The following is a 15,850-nucleotide window of genomic DNA, read 5'->3' as shown; positions in this document are numbered from 1 at the left end:
CTGTGTCCTCGGAGGTGACAATCCTCTTTCTCCGGTCTGGATGCTCAGAGGCAGGCATTTTTCTTTTAGGCTGGAGTTAAATATAGTGCTTAATGCTTTGCAGACTTCTGGAGGGAAACAGGAGCAGCTCAGAGGAGTGGAATGTACTGGGCTGGAAGTCAGTCCTCTACAGCCACAGTGCAGGCAAAAACATCGAAGCCTGGGGAAAGCTCAACCCCGGAGTCGGGCCATTTGCTTTAGGGGTAGGTATTTATTCAGAGGAATGGGACAGCCCTTGAACGTTTTGCATTTTTCCTACAGTTTCAAAGGCAGCAGTGGCCTAAGCCTGTGTATAACCTGCCGGGTAAACTGACATCATGAGAATTTCCCCGAGCTGAGCGGTGACAATTGTTTTTGCCATCTTGATTTAGAAGCCAGAACAATTCAGAGAGTTGTAGATGAAAGTCATAAAATCCGTTCTCCATATTCTGCCCCCTTTCGGGCCCAAATCAAGTTTGACTTCTTTCATGAAGCCACTCACATCCCACTCTCTCCTTCTTTTTAACTCCTATGACACTTATATATTAGTGGCATATATTTTAACAAAGTTGCTCTTTCTTCATCTTTATTTTTTTTTATATTTATTATTATTTTTGAGACAGAGTCTTGCTCTGTCACCCAGGCTGGAGTGCAATGGTGTGATCTTGGCTGACTGCGACCTGCCCCTCCCTGGTTCAAGTGATTCTTGTGCCTCAGCCTCCTGAGCTGCTGAGATTAGAGGCGCCCGCCACCACATCTAAGTTTCATATTTTTAGTAGAGATGGGGTTTCACCATGTTGGCCAGGCTGGTCTCAAACTACTGGCCTAAAGTGATCCACCAAACTCTGCCTCCCAAAGTGCTAGGATTAGAGGTGGGAGCCACTAGATCCAGTCTCTATTTTTATTTTAGGTTCAAGAGGTACATGTGTGGGTTTGTGCCATGAGTATATTCATGATACTGAGGTTTGGGCTTCCAAGGATCCTTTCGCCCAAGTAGGGAACATAGTACCCAATAAGAAGTTTTTCAGTCCTTTCCCCACTCACTCCTCCCTGTTTTTTTATTTTCATTACTTTGCTTTTGTCTTCATGTCCCCATATCATAAGCCTCTTGAGAATGGAAACCACATCTATGCTTCCTTGTATCCCCCTCAGTGCCTGTAATGGTGTTGGGTACAGGAGCACTAATGAGTACCTGTTGAGATGAACAGCGACCACCTTGAAGGGAGAGGGCTGGGGAAAGGCGAAGGCAGGCAGAGTAAGAGTTGATGTACTCTGCATACTGGTTATGTGCTGGTGCTGTTGTCAGCATTTAACACGTGCTAATCTGCTTAATTTTCACAGTTGCCTTATGAGATGAACCCACCTTACAGAACAGATTATTTAGGTACAGAGATGTTACCTGAATGGCCCAAAGTCACACAGCTACTAAGAGGCAAAGCCAGGATCTGAGCCCAGGAGTCCAGCTCCAGAGTCCATGCTCTTCCACGTCTCCCACTACAGCAGAAGGACAGCTATCCCCTGTGGACGTGTGGGCAGTAATCAGGCCAGAGAAACGGAGGAAGTATATACTTTCCAGAAGAAACCAACCAGACCTAGAATCCTTACCCCAGCTCAACTTGCAATGACCGTTAAAGAAGGGTCTCTTCAGCATAAGGACAAGGTGTCTGTCCCCAGGGCCTCAGCTCTGCTTCTAGTTATCGACATGTCCAGAGGACACTGACTGTGGCCTCTGCTCTCTCCCACCTCCCAGAGTTCCTTCCTGCCTCTCCATGAAGGAGGGGAGAGGTGATGGGAGACAGAGGGTGGCATGTGCCAATGGAGGGTAGCCCCAGGTCAGAGAGCCTCGGCTGGCACTTAGGAGCTGCCTGCTGGGAACAACCCCCAGCCGAGCTGCACACACCAAACTCCACCCAGCAAGAGAATTCTCACTGCCCTAGAAAAGCAGCCCCACAAATTTAAACAATCCTGCACCCCACCTTCTGCCCCCTGCACACACTTTCTTTGAAATCTTCCAATGCTGAGAAACAGAAAGATTATTTGATGTCTCTGAGTCTCACCTCTATAACCCCAATCCTGGATGGCCACATCCAAAGCTACCAGAGTTCTGCTCCCGGGGAGGGGATAAGACAGCATCGACTGCCTTACAAGGAAGGACCTTGCAACACGCAGCCCGAGAAGAACCTTTCAAGGAGGACACGGGAAGTCTTTATTTTAAAAGTAGGGACTGTTTGAAGGATTTACCTTATGAAGTAAAAGTGAACTTCTTCCTCCAGTAAGTAATTTCAAAAGACAAACACGTTCACAGACATACATAGCAACAATGAAGAAACCATCACACCAGTTGTCCAAGGCATCAACTGTGAGTGTGGTTCCAAGAGACATTGGCTTGGTTTGGTTCTGATGGAAATCTCTGTATTATCTGATTTTTAACTAAATGCAAAGTGAAGAGTGTTTTTACTCCTTCCTTCATTCACTCAATGAACACCTACGAAGTGCAAGCTCCAGTCCTCAGGCTGCGTGCTGGAGATTCAAAGGTGAATATGAACTCAATGAGATGACAGCTCAAAAGACAGAGATGGATAATAATCAAGTGCAGTGAAAATTTTGGATTTCTGGAATAGATGCTATTGATTCTATAAAGGGGATAAACCATGAAGGAGTCAAGGAGGGAAGAGTTAGACCAACCCAAAGGCCATCACAGAGGAGGAAGTGCTTCGGCAGATCTTGAAGGGTATGCAGATATTAACTAAACATAAATTGCAAGGAACTGCAGGTAGTATAAAAAAGTAAAAGCAGGTGATGGGGCAAATAGTGAGAATGAATACTGGAGATGTAAGCTGGATGTGGCAGCACACCTGTGGTCCCAGCCACTCAGGAGGCTGAGGTGGGAGGATTGCTTGAGCACAGGAGGTCAAGGCTGCAGTGAACAGTGATTGTGCCACTGCACTCCAGCCTGGGCGACAGAGACTCTGACGCTAAAAAAAATTAAAATAAAATAAAATATTGAGGACGCAGACAGGAGTCAGATCATGGAATTAAAGAATGATTCCATTAATTCAGCTCTTGTAAGCACTTCTATCTGACACAGCCAAGGACTTGATTCAAAATCCTTTCTCTGACCTGAATTGCCTAGAATTCTCCAAGAGAGAAAACAAGCTTTGCAGACTCTCAAAGGGGATGTCTGGCCATGGTGGAACGTAGGCCCTTGGAGGACTGGAAGGGGCTATGACTCCGGAAGCAGCAAGGGAGACAAGTGCCCAAGCCTCACCGAGAAGGGAAGACCAGGCTGCTCTCATCTCTCCGCCCAGCGGCTTCACACACCGGAGTGTGAAAGAAGTTCAAGGAGCTTCTTTCTCCATTTCTCCCCACAGTGCTTAACGTCTCAGGCCACGGGCAGCCAGCACTCACCTTCTGCGGAGGCCGCCCTGCAGCCTCCCTGTTCTGAGGCCCCTGCCTCTCCCTGATGAAACTCCCTCGGTGCTAACTTGGCAAGAACAGGTAACCGCTGCCGTGCTTCCCTCTGCCCTTGAAAAGAACGAGGTTTAGGGGAGGCTCTGCACAGTCCCGTGCTGTCCGGGATAGCTGAGCAGCAGCTGCCGAAGCTGGCCTCCTGGACTGAGCTTGGTCTAGCAGCTTATCCACGTGAGCGCCCTGGCTGTTTGGAGGCACCGGGAGCGGCTGGGCCTGCAGCGTCCCACCTGGAGGGAAAGCACGCACCGCGACGGAGGCGTGGGCCCGGCAGCCGCGCTCCCTGTTGCCAAGCTTCTCCGGCGGAACGCGGCGCCCCCTGGCGGCAGAACGCTTGTGGCCGCCGTTACACTCCTGTGGAAACAGCGCCATCTGCCGAACGCTCTATCACATTGCTGATTGGCCAACGCAGACTTTTCTGTAAGGATTTTTCCTTCTGCTTGCTTAAATCAGGCCGTCCTGAGCCTATTCAAAATGTACTTCTTAAATGAAAAAAGAAAGTGACAGTACAAGATGTTTTGCTCGCTGGAAAAACGAGGATGAAAGGAAAATGGGTAGCGATTATCCGAATAATATGTGCTTCCTGCCTGTAGTGAGGAGTGAACATTTTGGAGTCAGGCAACTGCAATTAAATTCTCACTAGCTTTGTGAACTAGGAAGGTTACTCAGCATTTCTGAGTCTCATCTGTCCTCATCTGTAACGTAGAGGTATATTTACCTTGCAGCATCGTAGCCAAAGTTAAATAAAATAATGTGCATAAAATAAAAATTAAATGTGTATGACGTAAATCAGATAATATGTATAATAGGTAGGCTTTAAAGTATAACATAAAAATAAGACATTTTTTTCTAATTGTTAGAATTGTGAAATATTCCTGAAATGGATTTATCAAATGAGAAGATGGAATCTCTCTGAGGTATTTTTACATTTTCTCTAGAATGGTTGATTCTGACCTTTCTGTAAAAGACGATCTATTTCTGGGCACAGATCCTAGAAACAGAATTCTGCCAAAGTGAGACTCCACTAACATTTATTGAATGTCTGCCACATGCTAGACACTTTCAAAGATGCTCTTTCATTATCGCCAGTAAAATCTGAAGCTTCAGGATCTATTCCCTCTTCCCAGCAGAAAGTTTTGCCAGGAATATTAGAACCTCTTTTGTACAGCCTCTCAAGTACTTTCAAGATTACTCAGAAAAGCCCAAAACTTTGAACAACCCAAATGCCAATTAACAGGAGAATCAAAGACAGTACATCCATACAATGAAATATTACTGGGCAATGAAAAAGACAACCAACCAGATAAACACCATAGGAGGGACTCTCAAATCTGAGACAAAAATAAAAAGTCAGGCCAAATATATACTGTATTTGCATGAAGTTCTAGAATGTGAAAATCTAATTCATGGTGGTAGAAATCAGAATCACTATCCACACAGGATAGGGGTGGGGACTGACTGCAGAGGGGCACTAGGGAACTTGTGGGATGATGGGCATGTACTGAATGTTGATCTGGGTGCTGGCTGCACAGTTATGTACAGGCAGTGGTGTGCTGAAGCCTGCTGGCACCATCAAGAGAGTGGACTGTTAATTTTTCAGGATGTTTGCAAGCCAGTCAACATCACATTGATAGCTTGGAATCCACCATGGTGGAAATATTTACACTCCAGAAATTGGCAAACACTACAAAGCAGGGCTTTTTTATCCCACCAGAGAGCCAGTTGTAAAACATGTATGAACACACCACTGTATACATTTGCCAAAGCTCATTGAATTATGTATTTCAGATCCATGCATTATACTGTACGGAAATTACATTTCAAAAACGGGGTCGGGTGAATAAAGCTCTCTGCTATCAGAATGTGCAGAGCACAGCTGGAGGCCCATGCTGAGCAGCTGGGGAGAAAGGTTGGAATCAGTCATTTGTGGGATGGAAAAGCAAAATTTAAGAAGTATTTTTCAGTCATAATGGATCTAAAGTAAAAAAGCAGATCAAAATACATAAGCCTCAGAACAGAAGCGCAAGGCTGGGTCAGCATTTGATAATGGCTGCACAGATTACAGATCATCAGCCTCGCCTTAGCAAGGAGGAACTGGAGGCCCATATCAGAATGCAGTGTTCATCCTCTATAATTTTATTATTTAAATCACCATACAAACCAGGCACAGTGGCTCATGCACTTTGGAGGCTGAGACAGGTGGATCGCTTGAGCCCAGGACTTTGAGACCAGCTTAGGCAACATGGCGAAATCCCATCTCTACAAAATACGAAAAACGAGCCAGGCGTGGTGGCACATGCCTGTAGTCCCAGTTACTCAGGAGGCTGAGGTGGGAGAATCACCTGAGCCCAGGAGCTCAAGGTTGCAGGGAGCCATGATTGTGCCACTGCACTCCAGCTTGGACAAAGAATGAGACCCTATCTAAACAATATATATATATATTTTTTTTTGATGTAAAGTTCTATAATTTTAACACATGTATAGATTCATATAAGCACTGCCACAATCACGATTCAAAATAGTGCCATCACGCCCCCAAAAACTCCCTCATGTTTTCCCTTTATAATCACAGTCTCTCCCATTCGTAACTCCTGGCAACCACAGATCTATCCTCCATCGGTATTTTATCTGCTCAAAAATGAGAAACACAGTATGTAAACTTCTGAGACTACTTCCTTCCCCCACCCCCCAGCATCATGCCTTAGAAAGTGCTCAGTTGCTGCATGTGTAAATAGTTCATTCTTTTCTACTGCTGAGTAGTATTTCATTGTATGGATATACCACAACTTCTTTATCCATTTATACCTGTTCATCCACCTGTTGAAGGACATTTGCTTAGAGTGATTATGAATAGAACATTGCATAATCATAGAATTATGAATAGAACATTTATATACAGGTTTTTATGTAAGCACAAGCTTTCACTTCTCTAGGAAGTGGGGTTTCTGGGTTATACAACAAATACATGTTAACGTTATAAGAAATTGCCAAACTTTTCCAGACTGGCTATACCATTTTTTATTCCCACCCACAATGTATAAGAATTGCAATAGAGAGAAGAATGAAATAGATGCAACAAAAAATGATATAGGGAGTATCACCACTCATCCCATGGGAACACAAACTACCATCAGAGAATACTACAAACACCTCTATGCAAATAAACTAAAAAATCTAGAAGAATTGGATAAATTCCTGGACACATACAGCCTCCCAAGACTAAACCAGGAAGAAGTCGAATCCCTGAATAAACCAATAACAAACTCTGAAATTGAGGCAGTAATTAATAGCCTACCAACCAAAAAAAGTCCAGGACCAGACAGATTCACAGCCGAATTCTACCAGAAGTACAAAGAGGAGCTGGTACCATTCATTCTGAAACTATTGCAAACAATAGAAAAAGAGGGAATCCTCCCTAACTCATTTTATGAGGCCAGCATCATCCCGATGCCAAAACCTGGCAGAGACACAACAAAAGAAGAAAATTTCAGGCCAATATCCCTGATGAACATCCATGCAAAAATTGCCAATAAAATACTGGCAAACCGAATCCAGCAGCACATCAAAAACCTTATCACCACGATCAAGTCAGCTTCATCCCTGGGATGTGAGGCTGGTTCAACATACACAAATCAATAAACATAATCCAGCATATAAACAGAACCAAAGACAAAAACCACATGATTATCTCAATAGATGCAGAAAAGGCCTTCAACAAAATTCAACACCACTTCATGCTAAAAACTCTCAATAAACTAGGTATAGATGGAACGTATCTCAAAATAATAAGAGCTATTTATGACAAACCCACAGCCAATATTATACTGAATTGGCAAAAACTAGAAGCATTCCCTTTGAAAATCAGCAAGAGACACAGATGCCCTCTCTCACCACTCCTATTCAACATAGTGTTGGAAATTCTGGCCAGGGCAATCAGGCAAGAGAAAGAAATAAAGGGTATTCAAATAGGAACAGAGGAAGTCAAATTGTCTCTATCTGCAGATGACATGATTGTATATTCAGAAAACCACATCATCTCAGTCAAAATCTCCTTAAGCTGATAAGCAACCTCAGCAAAGTATCAGGATACAAAATCAATATGCAAAAATCACAAGCACTCCTATACACCAATAATAGACAGCCAAAAATGAGTGAACTCCCATTCACAATTGCTACAAAGAGAATAAAATACCTAGGAATCCAACTTACAAGGGATGTGGAGGACCTCTTCAAGGAGAACTACAAACCACTGCTCAAGGAAATAGAGGACACAAACAAATGGAAAAACATTCCATGCTCATGGATAGGAAGAATGAATATCGTGAAAATGGCCATACTGCCCAAGGTAATTTATAGATTCAATGTTATCCCCATCAAGCTACCACCGACTTTCTTCACAGAATTGGAAAAAACTACTTTAAACTTCATATGGAACCAAAAGAGAGCCCGCATAGCCAAGACAATCCTGAGCAAGAAAAACAAAGCTGGAGGCATCACTCTACCTGACTTCAAACTATACTACAAGCCTATAGTAACCAAAACAGCATGGTACTGGTACCAAAATAGATATATAGACCAACGGAACAGAACAGAGGCCTCAGATATAACATCACACATCTACAACCATCCGATCTTTGACAAACCTGACATAAACAAGCAATGGGGAAAAGATTCCCTATTTAATAAATGGTGTTGGGAAAACTGGCTAGCCATATGCAGAATACTGACACTGGATCCCTTCCTTACACCTTATATAAAAAACAACTCAAGATGGATCAAAGACTTAAACATAAGACCCAGGACCATAAAAATCCTAGAAGAAAATCCAGGCAATACCATTCAGGACATAGGCATGGGCAAAGAGTTCATGACTAAAACACCAAAAGCAATGGCAATAAAAGCTACAGTTGACAAATGGGATCTGATTAAACTAAAGAGCTTCTGCACAGCAAAAGAAACTATCATCAGAGTGAACATGCAGGCCGGGCACGGTGGCTCAAGCCTGTAATCCCAGCACTTTGGGAGGCCGAGACGGGCGGATCACGAGGTCAGGAGATCGAGACCATCCTGGCTAACACGGTGAAACCCCGTCTCTATTAAGAAATACAAAAAACTAGCCGGGCGAGGTGGCGGGCGCCTGTAGTCCCAGCTACTCGGGAGGCTGAGGCCAGAGAATGGCGTGAACCCGGGAGGCGGAGCTTGCAGTGAGCTGAGATCCGGCCACTGCAGTCCAGCCTGGGTGACAGAGCGAGACTCCGTCTCAAAAACAAAACAAAAAAAAAAGCAGAGTGAACATGCAACCTACAGAATGGGAGAAAATTTTTGCAGTCTATCCGTCTGACAAAGGTAATGTCCAGAACCTACAAAGAACTTAAACAAATTTACAAGGAAAAAACAAACAACCCCATCAAAAAGTGGGCAAAGGATATGAACAGACACTTCTCAAAAGATGACATTCATACAGCCAACAGACATATGAAAAAATGCTCATCATCACTGATCATTAAAGAGATGCAAATCAAAACCACAATGAGATACCATCTCACACCAGTTAGAATGGCAATCATTAAAAAGTCAAGAAACACCACATGCTGGAGAGGATGTGGAGAAACAAGAACACTTTTACACTGTTGGTGGGAGTGTAAATTAGTTCAACCATTGTGGAAGACAGTGTGGAGATTCAAGGATCTAGAACTAGAAATGCCATTTGACCCAGCAATCCCATTAGTGGGCATATACCCAAAGGATTAAAAATCATTCCACTATAAAGACACATGTACACCTATGTTTGTTGTGGCACTATTCACAAGAGCAGAGACTTGGAACCAACTCAAATGTCCATCAATAATAGACTAAATAAAGAAAATGTGGCATATATATACCATGGAATACTATGCAGCCATAAAAAAGTATGAGTTCACATCCTTTGCAGGGACATGGATGAAGCTGGAAACCATCATTCTCAGCAAACTATCTCAAGGACAGAAAACCAAACACCGCATGTTCTCACTCATAACTGGGAGTTGAACAACGAGAACACATGGACATAGGGAGGGGAACATAACACACCAGGACCTTTTGGGGGATGGGGGACTAAGGGAAGGATAACATTAAGAGAAATACCTAATGTAGGTGACAGGTTGATGGGTGCAGTAAACCACTATGGCACAGGTATCCCTATGTAACAAAACTGCATGTTCTGCACATGTACCCCAGAACTTAAAATATAATTTTAAAAAATTGCAATTGCTCTCAACAGCTCTTGGTATTACCAAAGGTTTTCCTTTTTTCAGCAATTCTAATAGGTGTGTTTGGTTTTAGTTTACAAGTCTCTAATGCTTAATGATATTGAACAGCTTTTTGTGTTTTAGTTGCCATTTATATATTCTGCAAAGTCCTGTGACAGATGTGACTTGCAAGTTTTTTCTCCCGGGCTATAGTGTTTTCATTCTCTTAATAGCATCTTAAGTCTTTTAATTTCGGAAAAGACCAATTTATCAACTTTTTCTTTTATGGATCAGGCTTATGGTACCATGACTAAGAATTCTTTTCCTAATCCCAGGAAGAGATTTTCTACTATGTTCTTTTCCAAAATTTTTAGAGCTTCACTTTTACATCTATTATCCATATTGAGTTCATTTGTGTATGAGCTGTAAAGCTTCAGTGTTTTCTTTTGTCTGTTTTGTTTACATGAATGTTCAGTTGTTCTAACATCATTTGTTGAAAATATGATCCTTTCTTTATTGAATTACCTTTGCACCCTTGTCAAAAATCACATGGCCATATTTAAGCAGCTATCTTTCTGGACTCGATTCTGTTCCATTGATCTGTGTTCCTAGGCAGTACCATACTGTCCTGATTACTGTAACTTTGCAGTATGACTTAAAAGTGAGTAGCATCATTCCTAGACCATTATTCTTGTTTTTCAAAATTGTTTTAGCTATTCTAGTCCTTGGCCTTTCCATGTAAACATTAGAATCAGCTTGTCTGTAACAACATAATGTCCTGGGCAAGATTTTTGACTAGAACTGTTTTAAATCTCTGTATCAGTTTTGGCAGAATTGGCAACTTTTTAAAGTTAAGTCTTCCAATCTTCAAATATGGTGTTTCTTGTTATTTGTTTATATCTTCTTTGAGTTTTTTCACTGGTATTTTGTAGCTTTCAGCAAGATGTTTATCTATTTCATTTTCTAGTACTTTCTATGTGGTACTTGGTTTTCAATTTTCCTATTCAATCACACATTTCTGGGTGTGGTGGCTTTTTTTTTTTTTTTTTTGAGACAGTCTCACTCTGTTGCCCAGGCTGGAGTGCAGTGGCGCGATCTCGGCTCACTGCAAGCTCCGCCTCCAGGGTTCATGCCATTCTCCTGCCTCAGCCTCCTGGGTAGCTGGGACTACAGGCGCCCACCACCACGCCTGGCTAATTTTTTTTTATTTGTAGTAGAGACAGGGTTTCACCATGTTAGCCAGGATGGTCTTGATCTCCTGACCTCGTGATCCACCTGCCTCAGCCTCCCAAAGTGCTGGGATTACAGGCATGAGCCACTGTGCCCAGACTTGGTTAATTTTATGCGTCAACTTGGCCAAGTCATGTCATGGTAGACACTTTGGGCTCAAATACCAGTCTAGCTGTCACTGTGAAGAAATGTTTTAAATGTGATTGACACTTAAATCAATCAACTTTGAGTAAAGCAGATGACCCTCCATAATGTAGCTGGGCCTCATCCAATCAGTTGTAGACCTTGAGAAGAGACACTGAGGTTCCTTGGAAAAGAGGGAATTCTACCAGCAAATGGCCTCCAGACACGAGCTGCGACATCACCTCTTCCCTGGGTCTCCAGCCTGACAGCCTGCTCCGTAGAATTCAAATTTGTCAGCCCCTCCAATCGCACAAGCAAATTCCTTAAAATTAACAAATCTGTCTCGCTCTCCCTCTTTTTAAACACACACACGTGTGTGTCTTTCACATATATACATGTGTGTATGTCTGTGTGTGTGTGTGTGTATCCTATTGGTTCTGTTTCCCTAGAGAACCCTAATATGCTGACGTATAGAAATACAATTGATTTGTTTTTGTGTGTGTTAACCTTATATCCTGCAACCTTGTTCAACTCACTTATTAGTTCTAAGAGGTTTTTGCAAACTCCTTGGGTTTTTGACATAGACAATCGTGTACACTATGAACAAGAACTGTCCTCTCCAGGGTGGGAGGGGCACCAGGTTAAGAGTTGGGCATCTCCTTGTGATGTCCTTATTTGCTTAGGTCCTGCATGAAAGCACACAGTGCCCTGGCTCTTGAAAAGCATGAAAATCCTGAGAGAAAGCAACACAGAGCTTTTTCCGTTGTGAGGTGGTGAGGAGGGGATTAGGACACTAGGTGAGAAAGGACAGGCCTGGACAATGAAGCAAGGGGCCAGTGGGCAGATGGGTAAAACCTCCTGCTCCCCAAAACGGCCAGGCTCTGAGATGAAGCAGGAATCTGCACTTAAACTAAAGCTAGATCCATCCCAAGGATTCAAGTGAGTCTGGCATATGGACAGGAATCCCAGTGGAAGTCTTTTTGTGGAGTGAAGGGCGGGGGTGAGTTGCAAAATTTTCTGGGCCAGAATTTATTGTAGGAAAAGAAGAATTGAAACTGGGCATGAGCTCCTGCTTACGGTCCCAGCTACTCAGGAGGCTGAAGCGGGGGGATTGCTGGAGCCCAGGAGGCCGCGGTGTGCTGTGATCACACCTGTGAATAGCTGCTACGCTCCAGCCTGGGCGAGAGCGCAAGACCTCATGTCTAAGAAAAGAAAGGAAAGAATTCAGGCACTGTGAGGTAACCTAGGAACAAAGCTTCAGAGCATTCTGAGTACAACAGAAAAAAAAAGTTTTACTTAAAGTCCATAAAATCCCGGGACATTAGCATCCTTTTTTGGAAACCCCTCTCTTAAACTGTAACTCTAGGGAGACAGAGGTTCCCGTAGATGAACAGAGCACATGGCCCCAGTGCCCGGCAGAGCGATGTGGAGCTGCAGAGTCCTGCGGGGACTAATTTGTACACAAGCAGATGAAACACCCCCACAGGAGTCCAGATGTTTACTCTGTCTTGCTGCAGCCTTTGAATGAGCTAGAGACCCTGTGAAATCAAGGGGGTGAAAACCCGTGCAATTGAGGGGTTTTAACTCATGGTATGCTGTTTCTGCAGGCCTGTGACATCAAGAAAAAACAGAAAAGAGAAGGGAATTCCACCTTTGCCCACTGAAAACACATCTACCCAACTCCTCTGTCACAACCCCTGAGATGGTTCTGCCATCTCCCAGCCCTGAAGACTGTGAGGTCATCTGACCACCTATTACATTGCTAAATATGGCAGGATGTCACCTGACTCGACATTAGGCTGCCCGTCAATCATCACACCCCCTTGCTCCCACTTACTTTTCTATCACCCTGTAGAAGGTTCCCAACAGCTGTCCTTAAGTCCTCCAGGCTATAGAAACCACTCTTGAAACAATATGTCAGCGTACCATTAGTGTCCTTCAACTCACACCCTCACTTTCCAGCCCCTCCTCTGTGAACGTCTCTCCTTACTTCTTCCACCAGCACTAATCAACCTAATGTTCCTTCACTCTTTTCTCCCCTCCCAGCTTCCCTCCAACCTGCACCCGATCCCCTCTATCCTTTCTCCTCCTTCTTTCCAATTCTCCACACCACGACTGAACACCTGTCAGAAACGGTGCTCCCCCTGGGCCCCTCCACACCTCCTGAAGCCCTGTCACTTCTTACCACCCCGAGCTCCCTGACGGCCCTGGGCCTCCCTCCCGACAGCTGGGGCCCTTCCTGGATCTCTACACATCACCAAGCTAAGCCAGTGTTCCAAAATAGTCTCCTGAACAACGATGACAACTGCACAGTTATTTTGGAAGGTGAGTGTGGCCAGAGTCCCAGAACAATGCAGGAAAGACAATGGGATGGCGGGCAGCAGGTAGCCTGGCCAGCTCTGTGCAGATGAATTCAGGAGCCTGGTATTTCTTTGAAGGATGACCAGAGAATGGATGAGCACTCAGGATCACACTGAGACCAGGTCCCTAATGCTCCTAATCCCTTAGGACACAAGGACCTGAAAGACATAGAAACTGCTTCTCTGAAAATTGGCTTGATTATTCTCCCAAAGTTGACCAGGATCCAGAGCTTAGATTGCAGGATGTCAGGGCGTATGCTGAGGCCTAGCTGTCTTCAAGCTGCAGTTTCCAAGATAGCCCAGAATAGAGTCCAATCAGTACATGGCAATATATTTCTTCGTTTTCTGTAAGTTTTATAAAAACATACATACAGAAATGTACATAAGTCGTAAGTTTACAGCTCAACGAATTTTCACAAAATGAATACACCCTCAAAACCAGCACCCAGATAAAGAGAATACAACAAAAACAGCAGCGGGCCTCCTCACCCCTGCCTCCAGCCAATACTCCATCCCCCACCCCAGGATAAATGCAATCCCAGCTTCTAACATTGTGCATTGGTTTTGCCTGTTCTTTGAACTTTCTGTAGCAGTTACAGAATATGTACACTTCTGTGATTGGCTCATTTCAGTCAACATAATGTCTGTGAGATTCATCCTTCTTGGATATAGTTCCAGTTAATTCATTATCATTATTGTATTGTATTGTATTCAATAAATATTACTACAATTCATTCATCCTTTCTACTCTCCGGCATTTGGGTAGTTTCCAGTTTGAAGGCATAAAGAGTAGAAGTATTATGAATATTCTAGGATGTGTTTTCATTAAACATGCATGCAGCTCTGTTGGGTACAGTATAGGCCTTGGAGTGGAATTAGTTCTCAGAAACAAAAGAAAATAAATTCGAGTTTGATATAGACTTGATCGTTGCAAGACACAGATTCCCTGCTTGTAGTGAACCTGAGTTGGCCATGAGCAGTGGAAGGAGCGTGCTTGTTAAAAGCACAAATGTGATGCTGGGAGGCACGTACAGATCTCAAGAGATTATTCAGGGAAGCACCAGGTTTATTTTAAATGATGGGAAGAGGTGTCAAATAAAGGTTATAAAAACATCCCAATAAATAAGGCCGATGGTAGGCTGATAATATCTTCAGAGAGCATGTTTAGGATCGTATGGTTCTTCATTCTTCTCTGCAGAACCTCCTGGCAGTTATGGCAGTGGAACATTGGAAATGGAGATGAACAGGAGGTGGGAAGAGGAGGCTAAGTGCATGTGGGCCTAAAAGTCCCTGCTTTGGGAGTTTAACAGTCCTGGATGGAGGTAAGGAGGCAGGCGTGATTCTAAGATCTCAAGGAAAGGAGATTCCACGTCATTCTTCTCTTTCCTTGGCCCCTAGACTGTTTATGAATGAAATAATTTCATCAATGCTAGCAGATCCCCTCACTGAGACTTCCAAAGATTTTTATCAACAATGTTATGTCACTCCCAGTAACTCTTTGAAGGTCAATGACAGAATTAATTTTCCCATTTAAAAAATGGAAACACGAAGACCCAGTGGAGTCCGCATTTTCTAGTTTTAGTCAGCCACTCTGGAAGTTGTGTCCTGGTAACCACAGTGTCCCAGCTGTGAACTACGGGCAAGCCTACAGCATCATCTTCCATTCGCCATGTGGTTACTGCACCTCTCATACAAACTACCTGCGTTACTCAGTCATCCAATATCAAGGACTATGCCACACTCCTTAGGGCAGGGGCAGAGACTTAGAGATTAATAAAACAGGCCGGGCACAGTGGCTCAAGCCTGTAATCCCAACACTTCGGGAGGCTGAGGTGGAAGAACTGTTCAAGCCCAGGAGTTCAAGACCAACCTTGGCAACATAGTGAGACTCCCATCTCTACTAAAAATAAAAAATTAGCCTGACGTGGTGGCAACCTTCCTGTGGTCCCAGCTACTTGGAAGGCTGAGGTGGGAGGATCCCTTGAGCTCAGGAGGTTGAGGCTGTAGTGAGTTGTGATTGCGCCATTGCACACCAGCCTGGGCAACAGAGCAAGACTCTGTCTCAAAAAATAAATTAATTAAATAAAATTTAAAATAAAACCCTTTTAGAGTTCAAGTCTTAATCACCATATGGCTTTGGGCAACTTATTTTATCTCTCTGTGCCTCCATTTCCTAGACCTGGAAACAAAAATAAGAGAATGAAATTTATACAGCTTCTCAGAAGAGTATGTAAGTTAAGCCACATAAAGCATATAAATATCTGTCACTTAGTAGCCACTCAGCACATGGTAATTACAGAGCATGGTGCCATAAGAACTTGCTGGGGAGGCAGACATATAAATGAATGCAGAAAGTATGTGAGGAATACTAAAATAGAAATTAAAGTGTCCTGTGACTTTTTCATCCACACAGACGAGTATCAA

At 43.6% G+C, this 15,850-nt stretch overlaps 1 long non-coding RNA gene across 2 annotated transcripts in view; it reads right to left on the bottom strand.

Annotated features, from left to right (window-relative positions):
- Positions 1-855: 855 nt before the first annotated feature.
- Positions 856-15,850, bottom strand: part of LOC101004748 — a 47,532-nt gene continuing 32,537 nt past the window's right edge. The window contains exon 3 of one of the 2 annotated variants that reach the window (XR_001895303.3): positions 856-1,536. This is a non-coding gene — a long non-coding RNA (uncharacterized LOC101004748). Of the gene's footprint in view, positions 1,537-12,338; positions 13,772-15,850 lie in introns of those variants that run through there. The other variant, XR_637985.4, reaches the window with a different exon arrangement.

This window comes from Papio anubis, chromosome 12, assembly GCF_008728515.1.
Source record: "Papio anubis isolate 15944 chromosome 12, Panubis1.0, whole genome shotgun sequence".
NCBI lineage: Eukaryota > Metazoa > Chordata > Mammalia > Primates > Cercopithecidae > Papio > Papio anubis.
Note: the sequence above shows the minus strand (reverse complement) of the source record. Positions and strands in the feature narration are given on the sequence as shown.